Genomic DNA, 16,021 nt, shown 5'->3' with positions numbered 1-16,021 from the left:
ACAAACTGACTCCTACTTTCCTGTTGATCAGTTATGCTGAGATCACATCCCCTCCCCGTTTTTTTCTGGGTTTGTGATGCTTAATTTTTAGTTTTCTATGTTGTGACTTGTGAATTATTATTTATCTGTTAGTCTTTTTTTCTTTTAGCAATGGCGTTGTTTATTAACGATCTTGATGTTTGACTGTCCCTCCGGTATCTTTAGCCCGTCTTTTTTTTAATTTGTTCGTTATGTGTATATCTTAAGCTGGATAAATTAGAAGCACCAATAGTTAACCGGTATTCACGTATGTGTATATCCTAAGCTTGTCTAAATTAAAGCCAACAACAGTTTATTGATGTTCACGTTTGTGTAAAAGTAAAATCACAAAAATACTGAACTACGAGGAAAATTCAAAACGGAGAGTCTTTAATCAAATGGCAAAATCAACAGCTCAAACAAATCAAACGATTAAAATAACAACTGTCATACTCTGTCATATTTCTGAATGTTAAGGTTCTATGAATTAGAGGCACCAATAGTTAACCGATGTTAACATATTGGTAAATTGTAAAGTGGTATAATATAGAGGCATCACTAGTTAACCGTTGTTCACGTTTGTGTATATCCTAAGGTGGTATAAGTTAGAGGCAACAATAGTTAACCGGTGTTCATGTTTGTGAAAAAAATGAGACAACAATAGATAACTAGTATTCAAGTATGTGTTATCCTAAGCTGGTATAAATTAGAGGCAACAATAGTTTATCGGTGTTAACTTTTTTGTTTATGATAAGCTTGTATGAATTTGAGGTAACAGTAGTTTACAGGTGTTAACGCACGTGTATATGATTTGGTTGTACAGAAGAGGCAGCAAAATATTATCGATGTTCACATTTATGTATCATACGTTAAGGTGGTATAAGTTTGAGGCAACACCTCTAGTTTACCTCTTTGCACATATATGCAAATGTTGAACCGGTATAAATTTGAGGCAACAATAGTTTACCGGTGTTCACGTATGTGTATATCTCAAGTTGGTACAAATTTGAGGCATCAATAGTTTATCGATGGTCAAATTTCTTCAATCCATTAAAACATACAAATCAAGATAACATAAACTAGTAAACTAGATAGTAAACTAGTTTAGTACAGTATACGTTCTTTTAGAATTAGAAGAGAAAGAAGAACGTCATTTCAAATTATCAAATAAAAAAATATTCATAACACCTATATCATTTTTATAATTTATAGGCAAATTGATTATCAAAAATAAAGAGGAAAAAGAGGAATGAAGAGAGGTTCAGAAAATTAATATAATATGTATCCATAAACTTTCATTTGCTTTTTCAAAACGCAAATGTAATCCCCAAACTTCCTGTATGATATAAGAGACAAACTGACTCCTCCTGTTTCTGTTTTCTTAGCCTCACGGTGCGGAGCTGTTAGTTTCATTTGATATACACGCCATCTTGAAACAACTACTTATCATATATAGATGTTGATTGTTTGCTGAGATACAGCAACAGCTATGACACATATTACCTTAATTCATGATATAGCGAAGCAGTGCATAGAAAACTCAAACTTGTAAACAGTGGTGTTTTATTTTATAATTCGTACATTTGTTAGTCTTGTATTATTTTTATATTAGTTTCTTGTGTACAATTTGGAAATTAGTATGGCGTTCATTATCACTGAACTAGTATATATTTGTTTAGGGGCCAGCTGAAGGACGCCTCCGGGTGCGGGAATTTCTCGCTACATTGAAGACCTGTTGGTGACCTTCTGCTGTTGTTTTTTATTTGGTCGGGTTGTTGTCTCTTTGACACATTCCCCATTTCCATTCTCAATTTTATTTAATATGTTAAGCTGGTAGAAATTTGAGGAAACAAAGTTTACAGATTTTCATATCTTTTCAGTCTATTAAGTTAAGAACAGACAAATCAAAACTCTCCCTTTAACAATGATATTTACAATTGTCATACTGTCGTGAAATAGAAGTTCCTTCATAATTGAACAGAAGAAATAGCGTGTAATATTATTATTTGAACAAATATTACAGTAGTTGTTCATAAGAGAAGAAATAGTACAAATTATTTGTTGTAACAGGAACAGATATTTTGTCATTGTTTATAACCAAGTTTCAAGGGAAATTCTGTAAGCCATGACAAATATATGTTGACAATAGAAGTGGATTTGAAATGTCACTTCGACGTCAATAAAACATTATGTAACGTTTATTAGTTACCTTAATGACATACATGTAGTACAAGGCGTTTAGTGTGTTGTTTAGCAAATTTGGTTTTGTCTACGAACACGTTGGTGTCAACTAATATGTGGAAATCGTATCCGATTCGTTCCCCGACACAGCTTTGGTTAACGAAGGGTTATGATAATAGTATGACGGGATATACTAAAACTATATATTTTTCGCCTATTCAGATGTATCTTGTGTATAGATCGAAGAAAAATAAACGCTCTTCAGATAAGCAAAAAGTACATAGGAACAAAATTCATTTTCGGAAAGAAATATGTCAAGGTCACATTAAAATCTCAATTAAAATCTACCTGTTGCTGTTGTAAAGCATGTGTATAAGACAATATAATGTATCATCAAAATGTTTTTTTTATCACTTAAAGATGTTTTTATGAAAATAAATCGCTTTTGTATTATACATATTAATAGGAGATGATTAATATATGCTTTGTTGTTTTGCTTTACACAATTAAATGCTGAGGAAATAAATGTATACCAGTTTGCAACTGTCTGGCTATAGTATTCAGTTTGTGGTTCCGTCATTATTGTATCACAAGACTGAACATATGAGCTTAATGGAATATTTTACATTTATCAATCTTTGGAAAATTCTAGATATTCATCAAGGTTCGGACTTACCAATCAATCACAACTTTGACAATTATAGTATATGGAAGGCATTGACACTAAGTTGACTAACCGTAGGATGTTTGTTTAATCGTAAAATGTTCAAGCTCGATTTAATTCTACTTAAGGTACAAAACTGAAAATTTAAACCGAACTCAACAAGGTTAAATATATACAGACCTGACATAATACTTATGTAGTTGATAGGGAATTTTATATTTGGAAAGAATATTTCACCAGCTAAATATATTAATTATGTCGACAGTCACCTCTTTTCACTATAGATCTAGTAATTTATTGTGCATTGACTGTTTTTATAATGTACCTGCTTCTATGATGCTGTTATAATTATCCTCACAAGTACAAGATTGAAATGACAATAATTCTTTACTAATTGTAATCGACTAGCGCCTCTCTGGATTTTCCTTCATCGCGAACGCTCAAAGCCGAATATTTGAATATTTGAAAGCCAGAGATGGATAAAAGACGTTGAAAAAATAGCAGTTAAATTACCAAAAAGGAGAATCCAAAGAATAGCAAAATTCAGCTATGCTCAATTGTGCCTGAAAGAGCTGACTCCTTAGTTTTTAAGTAATTTCTTCATTTTATCAAAAAATATATGTACAAATCATCATTTCAGTACCGAAAATACAAAAATAACAGTATACTACGATATTGTTCATTGTGATTGATTATCAACATTTTTCACAGACCTTTAAAACTATTGATGCAACTTTTGTTTCATTTGATTTAAAAAAAGTCATATTCCTTGAAAAAAAATAGTGATATATATATATACATTATTTTGGTTTACAACTATTGTAACAAAATATTACGTTTATCATAATTCGATCCGCCAACACGCCCATACTAAGCTTCAAGAAGTAAGAAACTGACAGATTCCTTTGAATGTTTTATATCAGGAATCTCAAATTAACTTGATTCCACCATCACAGCATTTATATCTTTTTTGTACTTTTTGATGACATTGCATAAAATAACTTGCATGCTTAATAAGGTGGGCGTAATAAATGCAAGCAAAGGTCTGAAATGGTAGAGTACCTTCGTTTATAAGTTTACTGAACTGCAACCAACCGCAAACCAAAATTCACATATAATAACTTTAAATCAGTAAAACGCCTCTTCCCTTTTATGCATGAATTATCAAATGAAATATACAAATTGTTCTTGTGTAACTATTATACTGATTTGTTTACTTTGCTTGATAGTTATCATTATACCAATCCCCGGCTAAATATATCTCTCTCAAATTTATTCATTGACTGCTGGCATTAGTCCGAATCTCCTTGGGTAAACCGGTACAGGAGCAGCTTGAATAAGTCTTCTTTCGTACTTGCCAACACTAACACACAAACACACACACAACCAATGTCGACAATAAATGCAGGTGAGAATCGTTTTTTCTCTTGCATTAATTAAACAAAACATTTGGTTACAGTTTCCACTATAGATTCCTACTTCTTCTACAATACAAAAAGTAACAACGCGGTGTTCAGATTTTTCAAACAACTTTGAGTCAAAACATATAAAAGTTCAAATATCTATTCACCATGAGAAAAGCTGTAGTAATTTACACCTTTCATACAAACTTTCATTCTTTAATCGAATTTTAACCCCTTAAACTGTTCTTTTATGATGAAATAATATGGTGTTTGTACAAGTAAACATACATTGTAAGTCTCACAGCATACTGATAATGGGTTTCAAAGTAATGTTTAATTAATTTCACCGTTTGTTCAAATATAAACAACCCCTTTCAAAAATACGTCTCAAAAGTCCCTCTATATTGCAAGTACCTTTAACAGAAGAAAGAAATTACAAATTAGAATAAACTTTCAAAATTAAGTAAGACAATAATATACATTATTATAAAAATGTTCTTTAAAATGTCTACTGTGGCTGCATAAGTCTTTTTACATACTGATAACATATGCTTAACACATAAAATCCACATGGAAGTCCACCATTTCTTTAGCCTTTCATAATGTTTTATATATTACAGTGGCAAAACATTGTCCGCAATCTAAGAAGAACATTTATACTGTAGCAGATATTATCAAGGTCATACAAACACGTTGTGAACAAGAAAATAATGTAATGATAACAATGGAAAATATCAGCAGTTATATATGACACAAATATTCCGCAATGGTCAGACAAATCATAACGGTTCCCGTATTTGCTTTTATTTCAACAACAACTACAACTACTAGTATAATAGTGATAATAATGAGCACAATGACTGCCTTAAATTGGTTATAAACAAAGAAATATGAAACACTTGTCTACTCTTGGTTGGCGTTGGTATACATGAGACGATAATATCATTAAGTCTAGAAACTTTAATTTTGCTTTGTATAATAACTTCCAACTCGGCATTTTTGCTATGTTATCTTTATGGAATAGAATTTGTATTTTTAGCATTCATTTCAGTATAGATAAATAATTGCAACGTGATTAGGCCAATTCCACATACATTTGTTTCATTATCAGGGTCAAAATATAAACGATGTAAAATCCTACTGCCTGGAATTCGAATATTGAAGATGTGTCATTGCATTGGCGATCATGTCTTATTTTTATCTTTACTGTAAACTTCAACCATGTTTAAACAACCGTACATATTCTCATAAAATCAAAATATTATTCAGCTCTACATATTGCTATGGGGTTTTAATACAAAATTGCAAATTTCACTGTCATGTTTTTTGTTTAAATCTACATCAAAAGTTGTCACTTACAAATAAATAATATTAATCTGTGTCCGAAAGACAATTCCATTCTTTATTTGATAACTTATAACAGAATTCGAATTTCAGTTAAGCATATTCTTCTTATACATTTTTTTAATATAGATAGATTTACCAAATGAGCCAACCCTGTCAAAATCTTGTTTTCAGTTATCGTCTAGAACAGGTTGATATAGTTGAAACTGGAAACGATGATTGTGTCAAAGAGACAACAACCAAGCAAAGAGCAGAAAACTGACGTCAGACACCATTCGATCTTAAATGCAGCGAAATAGACGCCTCACTAAACTACGAAACATATAAATAAACCAAAATTAAAATTAAAAAAAGGATTTACAAAGGCCAGTGGTTCCTGAATTGGTACTCTTACTTTATCTCATAACTCAATTTGGAGTTGCTCTTATATGAATTATGCTGCTATCTTATTGTTTTTTGTGATAAGTTTTAAAAGAGACCTTATTTAATGTGTGTTTTTGTTGTTGTTACAAGATGAAATACTTCCATTCTGTTGAAATCAATTTTGGTGTTTAAAGAATATTTTCTCTAATGTTCAATTATAACAGCATTTTTCTTTCCTCCATTATTAGAAATCAGTTTGATAGAAAAATAGAATAGAGAAAAACACGGCTTATCCGTTTCGCTACTATAATACCAATTGATTTTTGTTCTATTTCGCTCAATATGAATAACACACTATAACTAATAACAATTATTGAGAATAATAACTTTTTTCCTGGAAGTTAAATAGAGAATTTCTATTGGAAACAAGTTTTAACACAGACTATAAATGTTAATCTGGTTAGGTGGTCTAACATGACTTGAACATGAGAATCTGTATAACAACAGATCTGTTCCATAAACGACCACAATGTGTGCTCCAATTATTAAAACACAAAAAGGACAGTAAAGCAGATTGAAAACAACGAACTTAGACCATACTGTACTCAGTGAATAACACACAACAAAATAACCTTCGTACAATAACATTTTTTAAAGATACATGTAATCTATATATAAACGTGAAAAGTCTTATAATTAATGTGGACCTTGTTGTATGGAGGGACTACTAGTTGAAAAATACAAACTGATAGAAAAAAAAAATAAGGATAGAAGTCTTATAATTAATGTGGACCTTGTTGTATGGAGGGACTACTAGTTGAAAAATACAAACTGATAGAAAAAAAAATAAGGATAGAGGAAAACAAATATATTCGAATGAAAAACCAACACATATTTAATACTACGAGCCTGTCTTTTGTATATCATTCGGGTAGCATACATTGATGGGAATCTGTTAGTTCGTTTGACAGTCTGACCCATTTGTATAGGCAACTCCACTTCACGTCAATGACCGAATTGTGTTGTTCTGCACCTTCTATTTCATTTTTAGAGTTCACTTTGTTAAGTCATGCTTCTCTTCTTTACTCCTTATCAGAATTAAATGAAATGTTGTCAGAATATTCGCCATGTAATGGTACTGTGCACCTCATATATCTTGTATCTCCAAATGATATACGGGTTTCCCTTAGCAAATAATGCATGGACTTTATCTGTGGGATACCCGTTTTGTATTTAAAGCTTTGCTTTTCCGGTATAGATGTACTTGTACCTTAACTTTGGTTATCTATACACAGAAATCCATGACACCCGGCTGGACATTTTCTAGGTTATAATATGTAACTGATGTGATGTGTTTTAATACATTTCTCGTTTAACATTTTTCATTTATAAAGAAATGATGTGTTGTACAAATGATTCACATGATGTATCCCTTATATAAGTCTTTAAGTTCATATCTAGTGTAATTAGCATAATTTTTTTTAGCCATCGATAAAGTAAAAAGCATGGGAAAAACATTCAAATTGAAATATTTTCTAATAAATACTTTGTTACAGTTAATTCATCAAAATATGCCACGTCGACTAAACTGAATTCATTTTTTTGCACCACAGACATGTATTTTGCACACACTAGTAACTTTAACCGTATGAGGCATTATATAAAAACCCCGTCAATGTGACAAGAATTTTATCTTAATAAGTCCTTTAGTACGTATACGTATGTAACATGTTTTGTATATTCAGAGGCCCAATATGGGTGTATAGACACGAAATTACATAAATTTAAAAATACCATTCATATGAAAATCTCAGACCTCAGGAATAGTTTTATATCCACATAAATTATGATTTTATATTGACTGTTAATAGTCAGGGTTTAGGTTACTACTCCTTTAAAAACTGTCAAGGGTCTTGTTTAGGTTCAATGACATTATGTTACAAGTGATGCATGAACAATTACATACAGAGTTTTCTATGTATCAAGTCATGTGAAATAAATTTGTTAGAATTTCCTTCATGTTATGTAAAATGCAAGGTCGAGAAGGATTTACATGTTTTTCGGTTTCGTCGCATTTCTTAAGATCAATGGTTAACACTTTAGACAGTTATAGATAAATCTTAAATATTGTTTTGTAAAATAACGTTATGTTTTTGTTTTTTTAGCTTTTACTTTTTAGCACTGAACTAAAAATAAAAAAAAATAGGATGACGACTTGCGGTTACAAAAATAAATCAATGTCCAACGTCACTACAATCCAACTAGGAACTTGAGTACGTTGCAATATGTAAGAGTAAGAAAGGTTACCGCTTTACTCTGTACCTAAATCCGTCAAAAACACATAGATGGTATCTATTGTGTCAAGCGTGAACACCTCTAGCTTTCCTTCAGCATTGCAAAATTATTGAATGTATGCAGATTGATGATAACTTCCAATCTTCGACAAATTTTATATTCTCAGGTTTCCCATGTGTGTAGCTTGTCTGAATCCAATAGAGGATATCAAGTCTGTGTTTCCCACCATGAATACCAAAGATTCTAATGTATTTGCACAATTTCACCAAAACCATCGTTGACGTTAGACAAATAGAAGGAAGAAGGAAGAGGATTACCGATTAGAGGAAGTGCCTCGAGTAAACCACAGACTATATATATAGAACGTGCTTTGTAAATGTTTGTACATTACCTGATCGAATCCTTATCATGATAGTGATAGACTAGATAAGTGCATGTCTTAAACAATAACCGAGACTACTGGAAGCGATAGGTGTGATTTGTACATAATTTACCAATTAACTAGAGTTCTGACCATCGGGGTACTATGAGCCCCTGCCATGGTGGTGAAATGCAGAACGTGTATATGTGTTAACCAATAATATAGACCACTTGACAAAAGGAGGCCATATCGTGGTAGTGATGGACGAAACTTGTGTTTGGTAATATCTTAGATACTGGCATATAATAATTCCCTGCCGTTGTGGCAATGGTGTGTGTTTTGTAAAGATGTTTGATAAATTATTTAGATTAATCACCCATAAAAAAGGTCTACCGTGATGGCCATGGGTTTGATGTGTACAGGACTGAGGTCTATCTTATTGGTTATTGGTTTGTACATGTACAGCCAGTTACTTAGATCACTCACCCTTATTCAGCTCGAGATTACTCTGACGTCCACCAGCTGTTTTGTCAGACACGCCGGGGCCCTAAGACAGCTTGGACCGTGAGTTCCGTCAGACGTCAGAGTAATCTCAGCCTTACCCTCATTATGGTCTTCCGTGATGTGTGGAATTTGTACATGTTCAGTCAGTAATTCATGATAGTACTCAGCCATATTGAGCTCTATCATGATGGTGCTAGGTTGGATTTGTACATGTTAGGCCAGTAATTTAGACCAGTATCATTCATTGAGGTCTTTCGTGATGGTGATGATTTGAATTTGTACAGACGTTTAACAAATAATTTAGACTTCTCGCCCACATCTACTGTGATAGCGATGGGTTTGAATTGTAAAATAATTTAAACAAATTAATTTGACCACTCACCCGCATTGAGGCCAGTTCGGCACCAGTGCTTCTCTGTTCCCTTTAAGTAACCGGTGGTTAAAAAAAACCAAGTATACTATACTGAGTTATCAAAATATTTCACAGTTTCAAAATTACTTCCAAGGACATGAAAATCAACAAAATGTAAAAGTCATATTTATGCTAATTTGAATGCATATTTGACAATAAATTGTGAATGAAAATACAGTTATGTTGATTTAAATTGCTTTCCTGTGGTTATCTTTAATATCTGAATGCTGATAGTAGTTTTATGCTTTATTGCAAAATATATTGGTCCATGACTGGTAGTCAGTATAAAACATCCAAAAGGAATTTAAGTCAGTGTTTTTCTTAAAGATTGTTTATCATTAGAACAGAGCACAATAATTCTAGCAAAATGTAATAACATGAAATAGGTGTAACCCTCTATCCATTATAACTCATATCCGCTCAATAATAGGTCTTTCTTGTCACTATAGTCTTACCTTTTCGAACTAAGCATAAATACGTATTGTTAATGTAACCGCAAAAGCCGTTAACAAAATATATTCTTTACACATTTTCAAACTTGTTTAAATCTTTACATATTTTGATTTACACAAATTGTATAAGACAAGAGTATCAAGGTTCTAGTATTTGAAGTCAATAATGCATACGTTTACTGTTTTTGTACAATGCCATCGCTAACTATACCCAACCACAAAATTTGCAGACACACGTTAGTTGTGAAATCTGAAGCCAGTTATGTCCAGTTTAATAGCTGTCCGTTCCGTTTGTATACTAAACCAGTAACATTCTTCAAAGTACTTGAGATATGATCAAAGTACTTGAGATATGATTAAAACATTTTATCGGGATCCAAATCGTCCCCCAACTTGGGATAGTGGTGTAACAGAACAACAAAAGAACGAACACTAAATTCAGTTGGAAAAAGGCCTAACTCATCAGATGGTTACAAATAGAAATACACCTAACAGAAACACAGAGTGGACGTGGCCAGGTACTTGTACATCCCAACAACAAAATGACACGAAGTACAGATCGGAGAGAACTATCAGTTACTAGCTCAAAGCCAATAACAACTGATGAAAAAAATCCTGCATCTAAGACGAAACCATTTTCAAATTATGCTTTCTTCAATATAAGAAAAAAAATCAATAATGATTATCGCAGGAGACAAGTACAAAGCTACAAATGTACAAAAAGCTATAAAAAAAAATATGAATCTTGTGAAAAAGATGTCGCAATATATGTAATATATTCTTTAATACTTATTCAGTTTATATATAAGATCATATAAATGATTCCTACTTATACTCCGATACTATCGGCACACTTCCCGTAAAAGATTTATAACACACATGCCAAACATTGTACAGAAAAAACCCGAAATGAGCATGAACACCAAATATATAAACAAACAAGAATGTGTCCATAGTACACGAATGCCACGCTCTCACTATCATGTTTCATGTTCAGTTGAACGTGAAATTGGGGTCAAAACTTTAATTTGGCATTCAAATTAGAAACATCATGTCATAAGGAACATCTTGAGTTTCAAGTTGATTGGACTTCAACTTCATCAAAAACTACCTTGACCAAAAACTTTAACCTGAAGATGGACAGACGGACGAACGAACAGACGCACAGACCAAAAAACATAATGCCCCTCCACTATCGTAGGTGGGGCATAAAACATGTGATGAAACATACATCATTTCAATAATATTGGGAAATCTCTATACATTAGATATCAATTGCCGATAATACAATTAACAGTTACAGAAAAAAGAGATGGGAAACGGGAAATCTGTCAAAGAGACAACACCCCGACCAAAGAGAAGCAAACACCCCGAAGCATGCACCAATTGGTTTTCAAAGCAGCGAAAAAATCTGCACCAAGAGGCGCACTTTAACTGGCGGTCTTTAGATGGCGCAAAACAATTAAAAGCTAAACTTTGATACAGATGTATAGCATGTTGAAGGAATAAAGCTTATATAGTATATAACTAAGGTTCAGTTTTATGGAATGTTTGTTATTCTAGACTAATTAATTCTGTTACGCGTTTTGACTATTTTTTGGCATTCCTTACTAATCATGCTTATTTCTTATTCAAAACTATGCACATACATATAGCTGAAAGGTGCAAATGTAAATCAATTTCATTAAAACACGCATATTTTCTGTAGAATTTACTCTTATTATCAATGCAATAATAGTTGTATAAATTAACAATAAAAGAGAAACGTGTATAAAGGGGTAAACGTGTTGATCAGATATGGTATATGCTGAGGTATTTAAGTTTGTTCTGATTATGCTCTTCAACTTTGTAATTGTTTGGCTTTATAAATATTTTGATATGAGCGTCACTGATGAGTCTTATGTAGACGAAACGTGCGTCTGGCGTACTAAATTATAATCCTAGTACCTTTGATAACTACTGTCATGCATCAAATACACATTCTAATGTGCATAAATTATGCTGTGTGTGTCTTTACAAAGACAAGAAGTAGATGTTAATATCACTTTTTACTGTTCAAAATCTGATATAACAACTGTTTCTGACAATCCTGGGAATCATCAGAAGTCAATACAACTATTGTAAGTTCTCACAACAATCGTTGTAGAAAATAACCGATCCGGAGACATTTTGGCTACAGTTTTTGGCATGGGTGTTTTATTAACTAAAAGAATGCATTTTCGTCTTTCCTTTGCTTTGTATAATTGTAAATTATTGTGAGAGTTGAGACTTCAATAAAGTATTGTCGTGTCTGGATTTTTCTTGGTTATTGTGTATACATCATAGTGCATCCTATTACTTAAACCATCATCATCACTCTCATTTCATTACATTTTTTATCATAATTTTTCAATTCATTAAACTTTCTACCAACCCCAAATTTGTAGCCATACAAAACTCGTTTTCATCCTTTTTATGGGTGGGAAACTTTGAAAGAATGCTAGTTCAGTTTACAACACCTATAAAATTTTAAATTATCTCCCGATATAAAGGAGATACCTCACTGTTAAAATAACTACCCGAGATAAACAACAATTTAAGTTTGGTCATAAATCGTCTGTAGATCGTAATTTGTAATTACAGATTTAAAGTTTAAAGTTGTTATTGATGACAACAATGGCTGCCTACCTATAGTTATATAATTGTAGTGATAAACTACGACACTTCTGAAATAGAAACGATGACATGTAGCTCTCACCCTGTGATGTTTTGTTCATTCTTGTAAATCAACGATACTTTAAACAAGTCTATGATTCATATATAGTAATTATGCATTAAATGAGTACTTAAACTTTCTATTATTGAACTGAGATTTAACAGTTCGTAATTCTTCGTAACTTTCGTTCTTTCTATTCCTTTAATTAGACTGTCTTTCTTAATCTTTATTTAATGAAAAAGCCGCTTATATATATTATGCATTGATAAAAGATCACAAATTTGATATGATTTTAAATAAAAGATTAGACCTGGAGCCATATAAGAATAATACAAACGATGTAGACAAATATACATAATAAAAGTTTGACGTAAAAACAAGATAAAATCGAATATAAATATGTTATGGTAGAGTAAAAAGTATGCTGCAAATGAATGAACTCGTGGCAATCATACCACATCTTCTTTTTTATATCGTCATAGATACCAGGATTTAAATTTAGTATTTACGCTTTTCCTCTACAAAAGACTCATCAGAGACGCTCGAATAACAAAAAGTTAAAAAGGCAAAATAAAGTACCCATTGAAGAGCATTGAGGACCAAAAATTCATAAAAGTTTTGCCAAATACAGCTAAGGTAGTCTATTCCAGAGGTAGATAGCCTTAGTATTTCAAAAAAGTTTTGTAAACAACTCGGTGAAAACTAGATGGACACAAAAATTTGAAGAGAAATTTTTATATTGTTTTCAATAATATGAAATAATTCCCTTTCATTCGAACCAAAATATTCAGTTAAACCCGTTACGTGTTGCACTATTGCGATAAAAGAACTGCAATATCATAGATCAGAAAACTGCCTACACCATCCTAGCCAATAACTCATACGTTACCCAGATTAAATGATATCCTTTCATACTATCGAAAAGAAATTAAAGTTTGACAAACTTGATTAATAACCTTGAGTGATTGTAAAGAAACCTCCCTATTAAAAAACATGATAAAAACAGATCAATCGATTAATTGTTGGGGTTAAACGCCACTTTTAGCACACTTAGTTGTTTCATGGTGGTCACATTTCAATTGGTAATAGTTGTCGAAGAGAACCATCAACCTTATGCAGGAAAAGTAACAATCCTTTGAATTAAGTATTAAAAACTATTAAAAAAACCAACAGAAAATGGTTGAGCCGCAGATTTGAAATCCAATCACAAGGTTTAACTTATCCAACTCTTTATAATGCGTAAGGTGTTATGTTTCATACAATCAACCATGCTGTCAGCAAATAAGAACCAATGTTTGCGACAACTATTTGAGTGGTCCGTAGGGGACCTGTTGCAAGCTTAAATTTCACTCCCTACCAAATCAATCTTAATTTCCAAGTCGATTTCGAAATATCCCATCCTTCCGTTTTAAGAATCTCATTCTGGAAATGCGTCAAATATTCGCCACTGAACTTAAATATAAAAAAGAGCAACCAATCAACCACTCAAGAAAGTAACTTTTGACTAATAAATCCAGGTCTAGTTGGTATGTAACTTAATGGGTTTTTTTATGCGGTTAATTAATATTTATGGTAGATCGTTGATGACCTCTGTTAAATTAATTCACAACCAAATCAATCTTAATTTCCAAGTCGATTTCGAAATATCCCATCCTTCCGTTTTAAGAATCTCATTCTGGAAATGCGTCAAATATTCGCCACTGAACTTAAATATAAAAAAGAGCAACCAATCAACCACTCAAGAAAGTAACTTTTTACTAATAAATCCAGGTCTAGTTGGTATGTAACTTAATGGGTTTTTTATGAGGTTAATTAATGTTAATGGTAGATCGTTGATGACCTCTGTTAAATTGATTCACAACTTTGTTTTATATTGGGACGATTTAGATCTTGAACATTGTATAGACTGACACCTGTCTTATCTTGGAAGTCATATGTTGCCCTCTAGAAATATATATTTTTTGTTATTGGGTGCAGTAGTGTTGCTTTCTTGTCAGACTCGTTTACACATACCAACTTTAAGGATTTGTACCGTGAGATTTGCTCGCATCAGTCAAACGGGCCCGATTTGGTGTAACGCCAAGGATTTGCTTCTGCTAAATGCGTATGATCACACGTCACACGGTAAAACCACAGATGATATTGGATATGTTCCTTCTGACGTTACTACAATACCCTTTCCCTTATCACGAATGTGACCTACCGAATTAAGGTTATTTACCGGATTTGTAATAACATAAGCAACACGACGGGTGCCACACGTGGATCAGGGTCTGCTTACGCTTCCGGAGCACCTTAGATCACCCCAAGTTTTTGGTGGAGGTCGTGTTGCTTAGTCTTTATTTTTCAATGTTGTGTCTTCTGTACTATTATTTGTCTGTTTGTCTTTTTTTAGCCATAGCGTTGTAAGTATATTCTATCTATGAGTTTGACTCTAACTCTGGTATCTTTGGTTCCTCTTTGGCTACTGCTATGCTCAATCATATCACGAAAAAGGATAAAAATGTGTTAAAAGGGTATACTCTACTAACAGTCACGGCATGACCAATCTGGCGAAATAAAGTCGCAGTTTCCAAGAGAACTGAAACAAATTTCAAACTGAAGCAATTGGCTATGTTTTTTCTCTTTGTCCTTTCCATGTTTAATTCGATTCTTATGTGAGCTGTCACTAAACATGCGAACCTGATTTTTTTATACAACTTTAAATACTTTTTCAATTCCTAGTCTTTTTTCATAAACTATTTACCTTTTACGTTTTGATGTTTACAATGCAAATGGTTAAATTTTTTTACTAATTTCCAGATTTGGAATGAAATCTTGTCATCAAATGTCAAAGACCTTTTAACCATGATATACTATCGCATCGACGTATCAATGTACTGTTTGTAACCATTCATATACATAAAAACACACACCAAAACAATGTCAAGTTACAAAAAATCAAATGCCTTTTTAACTTTGACATTTAACTTTAGTAATCGTCAAATTACCAACGCACTTGACCTCAGTTGCAATGTTGTATTAATTAGACATTTAATAAAATCAAGGATTTTTATAGTACAAATCGTTGATCAAATATATATGCATACGAAACAATAATATTTAATTTGACCCTAAAGTACTCTGCTTGGTTAAAGTGAATTTGCTTCAAGATGAAAACGCCTGAAAAAGACAGTTGAATAGTTTGGGGGTTCTTTTTTACTTTTTAAATATATACAGGAAAGTTATACAGTTTGAGTAACATCTATAACAAATTTATAAGATAGATAACTAAGAAATATAAGCGGTTATAGTATCAACTGCAAATCTTAGCATAATATATTGATCGA

This window comes from Mytilus trossulus, chromosome 2 (genome assembly GCF_036588685.1).
Source record: "Mytilus trossulus isolate FHL-02 chromosome 2, PNRI_Mtr1.1.1.hap1, whole genome shotgun sequence".
Classification (NCBI taxonomy): Eukaryota; Metazoa; Mollusca; class Bivalvia; order Mytilida; family Mytilidae; genus Mytilus; species Mytilus trossulus.
Note: the sequence above shows the minus strand (reverse complement) of the source record.